Here is a 12,743-nt window from a genome sequence, read left to right on the forward strand (position 1 = left end):
AGCTAAGGATATTCTCTGTATTTGGTGGGAGCAAAAGGGTACTATCTATTATAAGCTGCTGAAATCTGACTAGACCATCACAGGGAACCTGTCCCGAACCACACTGATTCGTTTGAAGCGAGCATTGGCCAAAAAGCGCCCAGAATAAACTGTGATATTCCATCATGACAACACTCGGCCACATGTTGCAATACCTTTTGGAAACTTTTTACAATGAAGTGGTTGGGAAGTTTTGCCTCACCATCCTTATAGACCAGACCCTGCCCCGTCCGACTACTATTTGTTTCGATGCAGATGCAGAACGCTCTCTCTGCGATACGCTTCAATTTGAAACAGACTATCCGATATTGTCTTAATTCGATCTTGACCTCAAAAGATCAACAGTTCTTTTGGCTCGGAATTCATATGTTGCCGCAAAGATGAGAAAATGTTATAGCTAACAATGGCCAGTACTTTGAATAAATGTATAGTGTAAAAATGTTTTTAATATATTCTTTAATATTGCTTCAAACTTGTCTAATCTCAAGTTTCATTCAACCATTTTAGGTTGATTTTTAAAAATTGTTAAAAATTCATAATTTTTCACAAAATTTCAAAAAAAATTTTATAGTTTCGTTTAGATAAAAGCTTAAACTAGTAAACAATTATTATACCTTTGAAATTATTAAATACATAATTTTTTAATTCTCCTTCAAACTTATCTAACCTCAATTTTCTTTTAAATTTTAAAGCGATTTTTTAAGTTGTTCAAATTTAATAATTTTTCAAAAAACCATAAAATATTTTTTTAGTTTCTTTTAGATAAAAGCCTAAACTACCACAAAATTAATAAATTAAGGAAATTTTTTAATTTATTTTTTTTTAATCTTGCTTCAAACTTTTGTAATTTCAAGATTTTTTCAAACGATTTTTAAAATAGTTTAAACTTTAATAATTATTTAAAAAAAGTAGAAATTTTTTTAGTTTCTTATACTTTAATGCTTAAGGTAACAGAAAACTGTTTAAGATTTTGAAAACCTTTAATATAAATGTGTTTAATATTGATTTAAATTAATTCCAACCTCAATTGCTTAAAAAATTCACCTCCCTACTTTATTTTGCACATATATTAGCATATTTTTAGGCTGCCGAATTATTTCTCTTTTTATTTTTCTAGCTTCTTCTTGATTTCCTCTGACACTTTGCCTGGCTTTAATAAAACACATTTATTATACATCCTGTTAAAATATTTAGCACTTTATTGAAGTCTTATATTTTTTTTAGGAAAAAAATAAAAAAAAACTTTTAAAAGTCTTTACACATCGTTTGTTGGTTTAACTTTTTTTGCCGAGTTTTTTTTGTTGCTTATATTTCAAAGAATGAAAGAAAAAGTTAAATGTTTTTGCTTTAAGGATTTTCTTTATTTCTTCAATTGTTTTTTATTATTTGATACGAGTTTTATTCGTTTTTTTTTGGGCAATTTAATTAAAGACGTAGTAGATCTTCAAATAACCGAAGGGTATAATTTATTGTTTGTTTGCCAACCAACACAAGATACTCACTCACTCTCATCCTTTCTCTTTCTCTCTATCTTTCAACCTTTTCTTTAGTTAGGTTTGATTATAGTGCATTTGAAACTGAAAAAATAAGAAACATCCAAAACTTTTGTGGTAAAATCCTAGAAACTGAAAGTTTTTCTTGTTTTTCTTAGATTTAATTGGTAATTGGGGAAAAAGGCAAACGCCGTAAATTTCATTTTATGGCGTTAAAACAAATATTTATTTGTTTTTTAACTTGTTTTCCTTTTTGTTTTTTGGGTGTTGTTTTATAAATTTACATAAAATTTAAATTTCCAGCAATTAGACAAGCTAGAGGGGCTTGAGTTAAGTCTCAAAATGAAAATATAAATTAATTAATGTTACGTATACGCTCTAGAGCGTATATTTTGAATGTTTAATTAATATTAATTATACGATCTTATCATTATTTTGTATTTATTTTAATATAGATTTATTGATTAATTGCTGTTAAGAAAATACACTTTTACAAATTACCCAGACAATGTTGACATTTAAATATATGTAATTTAATTAACACAGAAAATAAAGAAATTGTGGGGGTAAAAAACAAAGAAATTAGGAAATAAATTTCAAAAATCCTAATAACATTAAACAATTTGTGAAAAACAGTAAATTTAAAAATTCAAGTTTCATGTCTGGTCGCATATTCAGGACGTTTTTCGGCTAATGCTCGCTTTAAACGTATCATTTCTGTTCGGTACAGGTTCCCTGTGCTGTTCTGGTCATAATAGATAGGACCCTTTTGCTCCCACCAAATATAGAGAATTACATTATCGCCATTGATATTTGTCTTTGGTGTAAATTCAGCACAAATTTAAACAATTTTTAGCATTTCTTTTAGAATGAATTCTTTACTATTTAATTCCCTAACCAGTCTTTAATTCCAGCTTTAACTTTAAGCAACTTTAAAACTTTTACTTTTATTACAAAGGGTGGTTGTTTGGCTGGCTGGCCAGCTGTTTGGTTGCTTGGCTGCTGATATCAAGTTTATCAAACAACCAGTAACATAGAAAAGATGAATGATGCATGGAATTTCTTATAAGAAAATGCAATTTATTATGTTCTGACACACGAAAACAAAACAAAATTAAAGAAAAAAGTTTCAAACTTTCAAATTTGTTTAAGGAAAACAGTATTAATTTTATATAAAGTTTTTTTAAAGCACGTATTGAGTGAAGAAAAATGGAAAGTATTGTAACAAATGTGGCAAGAATGAAAAGAAATATATAAAATAAATGGTGGCATAAAATGGAAACTTAAAAATATCATACTACTTTTGTGAAATAGTAGTAAATAATTTACTACCTTTTGTTAAATTCATATACAAAAGTGGTCTCTCTTTAAAGTTTAAGTTTTAAGAAAACATTTGTTATACAAAAAAATCATTTATTCCATAAATTTTTCAAAAAGTAGTATTTTTACTACTATTTTAAAATTGAAAAATAAATATATTTTTGAAATCTGCGTTTCATATTTAATCAATCATATATAATATTTAACCAAATTAAGTACTTTGTTTGAAATAGTAGTAACTAATTTACTACTTTTTGTTAAATTCATATAAAAAAGTGGTCTCTCTTTAAAGTTTTAATTTTAAGAAAACTTTTGTTATACAATAAACTAATTTTTTCCATACTTTTTTCAAAAAGTAGTATTTTTACTACTATTTTAAAATTGAAAAATAAATATATTTTTGAAATCAGCGTTTCACATTTAATCAATTATATATAAAATTTAAACAAATTGAGTACTTTTTTTTAAATAGTAGTAACTAATTTACTACTTTTTGTTAAATTCATATAAAAAAGTGGTCTCTTTTTAAAGCTTAAATTTTAAGAAAACTTTTGTTATACAAAAAAATCATTTATTCCATACTTATTTCAAAAAGTAGCATTTTTACTACTATTTTAAAATTGAAAAATTAATATATTTTTGAAATCTGCGTTTCATATTTAATCAAATCTATGAAAAATTTAACCAAATTGAGTACTTTTTTTGAAATAGTAGTAAATAATTTACTACATTTTGTTAAATTCATTTAAAAAATGGTCTCTCTTTAAAGTTTAAATTTCAAGAAAACTTTTGTTATACAAAAAAATCATTTATTCCATAAATTTTTCAAAAAGTAGTATTTTTACTACTATTTTAAAATTGAAAAATTAATATATTTTTGAAATCAGCATTTCATATTTAATCAATTCTATAAAAAATTTAAACAAATTGAGTACTTTTTTTTAAATAGTAGTAACTAATTTACTACTTTTTGTTAAATTCATATAAAAAAGTGGTCTCTTTTTAAAGCTTAAATTTTAAGAAAACTTTTGTTATACAAAAAAATCATTTATTCCATACTTATTTCAAAAAGTAGTATTTTTACTACTATTTTAAAATTGAAAAATTAATATATTTTTGAAATCTGCGTTTCATATTTAATCAAATCTATGAAAAATTTAACAAAATTGAGTACTTTTTATTAAATAGTAGTAACTAATTTACTACCTTTTGTTAAATACATATAAAAAATGGTCTATTTTTAAAGTTAAAATTTTAAGAAAACTTGTGTTATACAAAAAACTCATTTATTCCATACATTTTTCAAAAAGTAGTATTTTTACTACTATTTTAAAATTGAAAAATTAATATATTTTTGAAATCAGCGTATCACATTTAATCAATTCTATATACAATTTAATCAAATTGAGAACTTTTTGGAAATAGTAGTAACTAATTTACTACTTTTTGTTAAATTCATATAAAAAGTGGTCTCTCTTTAAAGCTTAAATTTTAAGAAAACTTTTGTTATACAAAAAACTAATTTTTTCCATACTTATTTCAAAAAGTAGTATTTTTACTACTATTTTAAAATTGAAAAATTAATATATTTTTGATATCAGTGTTTCATATTTAATCAATTCTATGAAAAAATTATAAAAATTTACTACATTTCTTAAATAGTAGTAACGAATTTACTACTTTTTGTATAATTTGTACCAAAAATAGATTCACATTAAAGTTTAAATTTTACAAAATCTTTTGTTATACAAAAAAGTTACATATTCCATACTTTTTTCAAAAAGTAGTAGTTTTACTACTATTTTAAAATGGAAAAACTAATATAGTTATGAAATCACCGTTTTTTTTGAAAAGAAAATAATTTTGCAATTTTCACTAGCTACAAATTTTATTAAATTTTAAAAATTTGATGTTACTTGAAAATGTTAATTTAATTTTTTTTAGTTTCAAACTAAAATTTCTTTCAAAAACACAGCTATATTTACCACCTAAAATATGAGTACAACATGATGAAATACAAAATTGATCCTTAATAACCTTTAACTGGCTTTAGAATAAATTTTATAGGTCTTTTTCAACTGAATCTGGCCAAATTAAACAAGTATTACCTGAATAGAGAATAAATCTTAAAATTTTGAACAAAAAACCAACAGACTGTAAATTCTCAAAAACACTTAAAGGACACTTCACACTCATTTTCACACAAGTAAAATAGTTTGTATGTGTTAAATTTTCGAACAATATGGTTGACTATCCTGCAATTAGGCAATAATTGCAAAGATTTCAAGACTCTACAAAAATTTGGTGAGGTTTTCATGAAATCCTTTACAAAAACTTTTCAATAGCCTCTTATTTTTTTTTTACTTTTTTTTGGAAGAAAACAAACTTGAAAACTTTAAAAACAAAAAATGCTGAAAATTAATGAATGAAAAAAAATTGCGCCTTAACTTACATTAAGTTTATCATTTGCATTGCCTGAATTCAAAGGTATGGGAGGAGTTGGTGTAGCAGATTTTTCCTGTTGTTGGTTGTCTTGATTTTCCATATTTTCGATTTTTTTTTTAAATTTTTCAGTTCCAAATTTATTAAAATAAAGTTAACACTTTTTATTAATTAAAACAATTTCACAAACTTTTAACACTTGATAAAGTTTTTACCAAAAGTCCTGTTTTATTTAGATATTTTTTGGATATTTGTTCCGTTTTATTCAAGTAATAATAACGCTTTGACGTCCACCGAGTAACTGACACCGTTAGTAGGTTATAAACCTTCCTTAACATAAACAACATCTTCATGTATAAACATGATATGTACAACAAGACAAACAACAACAACAACATCAATAGCAGTAACTGTAAAAGTGCAAATAGTAAAAACAACAACAAAACAAAATGTATGCCACACAGAATACAATACATAAGAGTACAACCAACCAACAACAACCACAATAAGAAGAACAAGTGAAAGAATTCTAAAAACAACAAAATCAACAACAACACTTAACTAAACTTTAACAATAGTTGAAAATCAAAACATTAACTTTTGCGCTTTATGTTTTGTTTCCGTTATTCTTTGCTACACTCGGCAAAATTGTATGTAAACAAAGCTTTTCTCTCTCTCTATTTTTTTATACCAAAAAAAAAAGAGAGTTAAGTGTAACGGGGTTTACCAGATGGTAGAATTTGTTAGCAATTTATTGGAATAGGGTTAGTAAGGGTAATATTTAAGGATTTTCCTTTAATTCCTGAGAAAATCTAAATGTTTCTAATATTTTAACATTTAAATTCTAGATTTTAACAAAGTTTGCTAAAATATCTAAAATAAATATAAATAAAATGTTGTTCGTTGGTAATTGCATCAGTTGAGAATGGCTGGACCGATTTTGACAAAATTTTTTTTAAATGTTCGTCATAGTCCATCTTTTTACGGAAAGAAAAATAAATAAAAATTTAAGTTTTTCTTGAATGAAAAATTGACCACACCCACTTTTTTCGATTGATATAAAATTGGAAAACGGCTGCGCCACTTTTTTTCGATACATCTAAAATCGAAGAACGCCTTTTCTAAATGTTAGCAATAGTCTACAATAGTTTTTTACAGAAAGAAAAATTGTCTACGCCCACTTACCAAATATATCTGCAAATATGTAACCAAAGGCAGTGACATGAACTTTCTCTAGAAAAAGTTGCTCTGGTACAGACAGGTTTTTCTCTAGAAAAAGTTGCTCAGGTACAGACAGGTTTTTCTCTAGAAAAAGTTGCTCTGGTACAGACAGGTTTTTCTCTAGAAAAAGTTGCTCTGGTACAGACAGGTTTTTCTCTAGAAAAAGTTGCTCTGGTACAGACAGGTTTTTCTCTAGAAAAAGTTGCTCTGGCACAGACAGGTTTTTCTCTAGAAAAAGTTGCTCAGGTACAGACAGGTTTTTCTCTAGAAAAAGTTGCTCTGGTACAGACAGGTTTTTCTCTAGAAAAAGTTGCTCTGGTACAGACAGGTTTTTCTCTAGAAAAAGTTGCTCTGGTACAGACAGGTTTTTCTCTAGAAAAAGTTGCTCTGGCACAGACAAGTTTTTCTTTAGAAAAAGTTGCTCTGGTACAGACAAGTTTTTCTATAGAAAAAGTTGCTCTGGCACAGACAAGTTTTTCTATAGAAAAAGTTGCTCTGGCACAGACAAGTTTTTCTATAGAAAAAGTTGCTCTGGCACAGACAAGTTTTTCTATAGAAAAAGTTGCTCTGGCACAGACAAGTTTTTCTATAGAAAAAGTTGCTCTGGCACAGACAAGTTTTTCTATAGAAAAAGTTGCTCTGGCACAGACAAGTTTTTCTATAGAAAAAGTTGCTCTGGCACAGACAAGTTTTTCTATAGAAAAAGTTGCTCTGGCACAGACAAGTTTTTCTATAGAAAAAGTTGCTCTGGCACAGACAAGTTTTTCTATAGAAAAAGTTGCTCTGGCACAGACAAGTTTTTCTATAGAAAAAGTTGCTCTGGTACAGACAAGTTTTTCTCTAGAAAAATTTGCTCTGGTACAGACAAGTTTTTCTCTAGAAAAATTTGCTCTGGTACAGACAAGTTTTTCTCTAGAAAAATTTGCTCTGGTACAGACAAGTTTTTCTCTAGAAAAATTTGCTCTGGTACAGACAAGTTTTTCTCTAGAAAAAGTTGCTCTGGTACAGACAAGTTTTTCTCTAGAAAAAGTTGCTCTGGTACAGACACGTTTTTCTATAGAAAAATTTGCTCTGGTACAGACAAGTTTTTCTCTAGAAAAAGTTGCTCTGGTACAGACAAGTTTTCCTCTAGAAAAAGTTGCTCTGGTACAGACAAGTTTTCCTCTAGAAAAAGTTGCTCTGGTACAGACAAGTTTTCCTCTAGAAAAAGTTGCTCTGGTACAGACAAGTTTTCCTCTAGAAAAAGTTGCTCTGGTACAGACAAGTTTTCCTCTAGAAAAAGTTGCTCTGGTACAGACAAGTTTTCCTCTAGAAAAAGTTGCTCTGGTACAGACAAGTTTTCCTCTAGAAAATGTTGCTCTGGTACAGACAAGTTTTCCTCTAGAAAATGTTGCTCTGGTACAGACAAGTTTTCCTCTAAAAAATGTTGCTCTGGTACAGACAGGTTTTTCTATAGAAAAAGTTGCTCTGGCACAGACAAGTTTTTCTATAGAAAAAGTTGCTCTGGCACAGACAAGTTTTTCTATAGAAAAATTTGCTCTGGTACAGACAAGTTTTTCTATAGAAAAATTTGCTCTGGTACAGACAAGTTTTTCTATAGAAAAATTTGCTCTGGTACAGACAAGTTTTTCTATAGAAAAATTTGCTCTGGTACAGACAAGTTTTTCTATAGAAAAATTTGCTCTGGTACAGACAAGTTTTTCTATAGAAAAATTTGCTCTGGTACAGACAAGTTTTTCTATAGAAAAATTTGCTCTGGTACAGACAAGTTTTTCTATAGAAAAATTTGCTCTGGTACAGACAAGTTTTTCTATAGAAAAATTTGCTCTGGTACAGACAAGTTTTTCTATAGAAAAATTTGCTCTGGTACAGACAAGTTTTTCTATAGAAAAATTTGCTCTGGTACAGACAAGTTTTTCTATAGAAAAATTTGCTCTGGTACAGACAAGTTTTTCTATAGAAAAATTTGCTCTGGTACAGACAAGTTTTTCTATAGAAAAATTTGCTCTGGTACAGACAAGTTTTTCTATAGAAAAATTTGCTCTGGTACAGACAAGTTTTTCTATAGAAAAATTTGCTCTGGTACAGACAAGTTTTTCTATAGAAAAATTTGCTCTGGTACAGACAAGTTTTTCTATAGAAAAATTTGCTCTGGTACAGACAAGTTTTTCTATAGAAAAATTTGCTCTGGTACAGACAAGTTTTTCTATAGAAAAATTTGCTCTGGTACAGACAAGTTTTTCTATAGAAAAATTTGCTCTGGTACAGACAAGTTTTTCTATAGAAAAATTTGCTCTGGTACAGACAAGTTTTTCTATAGAAAAATTTGCTCTGGTACAGACAAGTTTTTCTATAGAAAAATTTGCTCTGGTACAGACAAGTTTTTCTATAGAAAAATTTGCTCTGGTACAGACAAGTTTTTCTATAGAAAAATTTGCTCTGGTACAGACAAGTTTTTCTATAGAAAAATTTGCTCTGGTACAGACAAGTTTTTCTATAGAAAAATTTGCTCTGGTACAGACAAGTTTTTCTATAGAAAAATTTGCTCTGGTACAGACAAGTTTTTCTATAGAAAAAGTTGCTCTGTTACAGACAAGTTTTTCTATAGAAAAAGTTGCTCTGCTACAGACAGGTTTTTCTATAGAAAAAGTTGCTCTGCTACAGACAGGTTTTTCTATAGAAAAAGTTGCTCTGCTACAGACAGGTTTTTCTATAGAAAAAGTTGCTCTGCTACAGACAGGTTTTTCTATAGAAAAAGTTGCTCTGCTACAGACAGGTTTTTCTATAGAAAAAGTTGCTCTGTTACAGACAAGTTTTTCTATAGAAAAAGTTGCTCTGTTACAGACAAGTTTTTCTATAGAAAAAGTTGCTCTGTTACAGACAAGTTTTTCTATAGAAAAAGTTGCTCTGTTACAGACAAGTTTTTCTATAGAAAAAGTTGCTCTGTTACAGACAAGTTTTTCTATAGAAAAAGTTGCTCTGTTACAGACAAGTTTTTCTATAGAAAAAGTTGCTCTGTTACAGACAAGTTTTTCTATAGAAAAAGTTGCTCTGTTACAGACAAGTTTTTCTATAGAAAAAGTTGCTCTGTTACAAGTTTTTCTATAGAAAAAGTTGCTCTGGCACAGACAAGTTTTTCTATAGAAAAAGTTGCTCTGGCACAGACAAGTTTTTCTATAGAAAAAGTGGCTTTTTTGGGGGATTTTTGGCGATAGCTATGCAAAGTATCTGGCCAGCCTGCTCTCACTCCTTCTAAGCAAAAGCTTTTATTACCCCTTGACAATCAAATTAAGCTCTCGTGCTGAATATAAAGCTGAATTTATTTACAATTTAATGTTTTAAGAAATTTTTTTTATACTATAGAATATTTTCTTTCTGTTTTGTTTAGTTTTTTTTTTCTATTTTGATGCCATATTTTATCATCACCTACTTATGTTGCATTAACGTACAACTTAATTTTCAAAACCCCCAGCCCAACCGCCGGCCTCATACCGCCCATTTAAATCCCCTTGGAGCTCATAGCAAATCTCATAAATTCATTCAACATTGTGTGGCTTAAAAAGAAAAATAGAAAAAGGGAGGGAGGTAGATGTAAAATATAGAAAAAGTGGCATGATAATGAGGTCTAGAGACATTATAAAAACCAGTGCCCTAGGTCAGAGTTAACTGGGTTGTTGTTAACTGGAGGGTGGTTTGACAAACACTCGCAGCAGCTACACAAAATTATGTTTGTAGTAAATTGTGTGTGAGTTCATTGGTTTGGTAAAATATAAAACGCAATAAAGTAACACAAATTAATAATGAATGATTTGGCACAATACTAAGTTTTTTTGTTTTGCTGTCGGTTATAAAAATTTTATTATTTTAGTTACTTTCACATTAAAACTAAATTTATTATTAGAAATTAACATAAATTAGCAGGAAAAATAACTAATAATATAAGGTTAGAAAGAAAACCATGTAATAGAGAGGGAGAGAAACAAGTAACGGGTTCTGTCTTGTATATATTTTACTGTAGTTGTTGTTGTTAAAACAATTGTTATGTTTTACACGGTACAAATAAGTGCAGCCAAGTTTTTCTGCAGGTTCGTAATAAAGTGTGTTGTGTGTTTGTTTAATATTGTATGCGAGAGCATTGTTTTGAAAATACTCATGAGCATTGCATTGCTTTGTTTACATATTGCAGGCTTTGTTGTGTTTTACATTGTTGTAACAGGGTGTGTGTATTTGTTTTTATGGGAGGCTGTTTGTATGTATTTGTTGTGCATTTCTATAGAGCCGTTTACAAAAAATAAATATAAAAAATGGAGGAATAATAAGGTAATTGTACCTGCATTTAATTTCCTCGTATTAACGGTTTTTCTTTTGTTTTTGTTTTTTATTTTTAGCATTGTCTTGACAATTTCACATACAACCAAACTCTCATTAACTTGAGTATGTACATTAATTTGAGTTGAAGAACCCCTTTTTTAAATTAAACGTTGAAAATGGATGATTTAGCTTAAAAATTTATAAAGAAGCCATGAAGAAAAATAAAACGTTTTTCTTTTTATGGTTGAATGTACTTTGGAATTTCGTGGGATTTTCTTAATAAAATCCTAATAAAATGACCTTGGTTTATAGAAAAGATTCACAGTTTTTTTGAATTTAAGAAATTTTATTTGAAAATAGCAGTGGAAAATTCAGAGAATATTGTGAGGATGAGAAAGTAAATCCATAATTTATTTACATGAGTTTTTGTAAAAACTCATACGCACCCCCATTAACACGAAGTCTGGTTATGCCTTAACTAATAGTTATACAGTCGGTTGAAATTATTTTTGTATGAAAACTGTCAGTAAAATATAACCAGACTTCGTGTTACTGGGGGTCAATGTAAGAAATCTTAACTAGAAATTTGAATAGATTTGTCACAGTTACTGAGTCTAGTCCCCAGTCTAGTCAATAGCATAGTTTATAGTCTAGTTTTTGGTCTAGTCTGTTCCATATCCAGTCTATAACTTCATTATGTTTCATCCCTGGGCAAAAATCAAATGCATACATCTCTGAAAATTAGACTTAAATGAAAATAGCCTAAAACGAAATTAAATTGAAAATTTCCACTTTCATATGCCAAAAATTTCCATTTCCTTTTATTTCTTTAAACAATACAATTTCCATTTAATAAACATTTTAAAATGTATTTTCTTTTATTAAATCAGAATTTTTAGCTTTTAATCTCTCAAATTGTATCTGTGTTGAACTGTCAATCATGTGTGTGTCACTTTGAGTTGTGATTTGCCACAAACAGCAGTCAACTGGCCCATTAGCATGCAGCACACAGCAAAATTCTAAAGCAATTGAAAAGAGGAAGGCGTATGATGAATGAAAATATTAAAGAAATTTAAAATTCAGTAAACAATTGATTTGTTTTCTCTTAAATAAATGAAAGTGCAGATAGGAAAGGATATAAATTAGCAGATTAATTTATTCCTTGAATATTTTCTTTAAACTAAAATCCTATGGAAATTTTCCTAGCAACAGGTGTGAGTTGGCACTATGATTTGAACTTTAAAGCCATTTCATTGCCAACACTAATTTTCCATTAATTTTTTAACAAAACATATTTTACTATTCTGTTTTTATTATAAACACATTTTCTGTTAGAGATGTCTGTATCTACGAAACAGATTTTCGACACTAATGCCCCCAATAAAAGCTAGAAACATTTGAAGTTTTTGTTTTTCAAAAATAAACAACAACAGACTTTGTATAAATAAAATAACCATAAAAAAAGAACTTTTAAATTAACATACTCATGGATGCATAAAAACATACATGTACACTGAAACAAATACAGCTAAACATAAAGAAATTTGCAACTAAATAAATGTTTATTAAGTGTGAATGACATTTAACACAAATACAATACAAAATAAAATGTAGACTGTCAAAATTGTTCGACACACAAAATAAGCAAATATTTGTTGTTTGTATTGCAAAATATGGAAATAAAATTAATATTTTGAAAAAGATGGGGTTAAACAGAGATATAAAAGAATTAATTAGACTCAGACTAGACAAGACTCAGACTAGACTAGACCAAGACTAGACCAAGACTAGACCCAGACTAGACCAAGACTAGACCAAGACTAGACCAAGACTAGACCCAGACTAGACCAAGACTAGACCAAGACTAGACCAAGACTAGACCAAGACTAGACCAAGACTAGACCCAGACTAGACCAA

The 12,743-nt window shown here is 28.4% G+C and overlaps 2 protein-coding genes across 3 annotated transcripts in view; one reads left to right on the plus strand and one right to left on the minus strand.

The window, feature by feature from the left end:
- Positions 1–5,392, minus strand: part of LOC135949572 (exocyst complex component 4-like) — a 42,960-nt gene extending 37,568 nt beyond the window's left edge. Inside the window, exon 1 of the mRNA XM_065499167.1 lies at positions 5,305–5,392. The gene's annotated coding sequence lies outside the window, so the exon portion shown is untranslated. The remainder of the gene's footprint in view (positions 1–5,304) is intronic.
- The window catches only part of jagn (jagunal), a 137,484-nt gene that overhangs the window by 72,428 nt on the left and 52,313 nt on the right, over positions 1–12,743 (plus strand). The gene's annotated exons all lie outside the window — the stretch shown is intronic.

Source organism: Calliphora vicina, chromosome 1 (assembly GCF_958450345.1).
Source record: "Calliphora vicina chromosome 1, idCalVici1.1, whole genome shotgun sequence".
In the NCBI taxonomy this organism is placed as follows: domain Eukaryota; kingdom Metazoa; phylum Arthropoda; class Insecta; order Diptera; family Calliphoridae; genus Calliphora; species Calliphora vicina.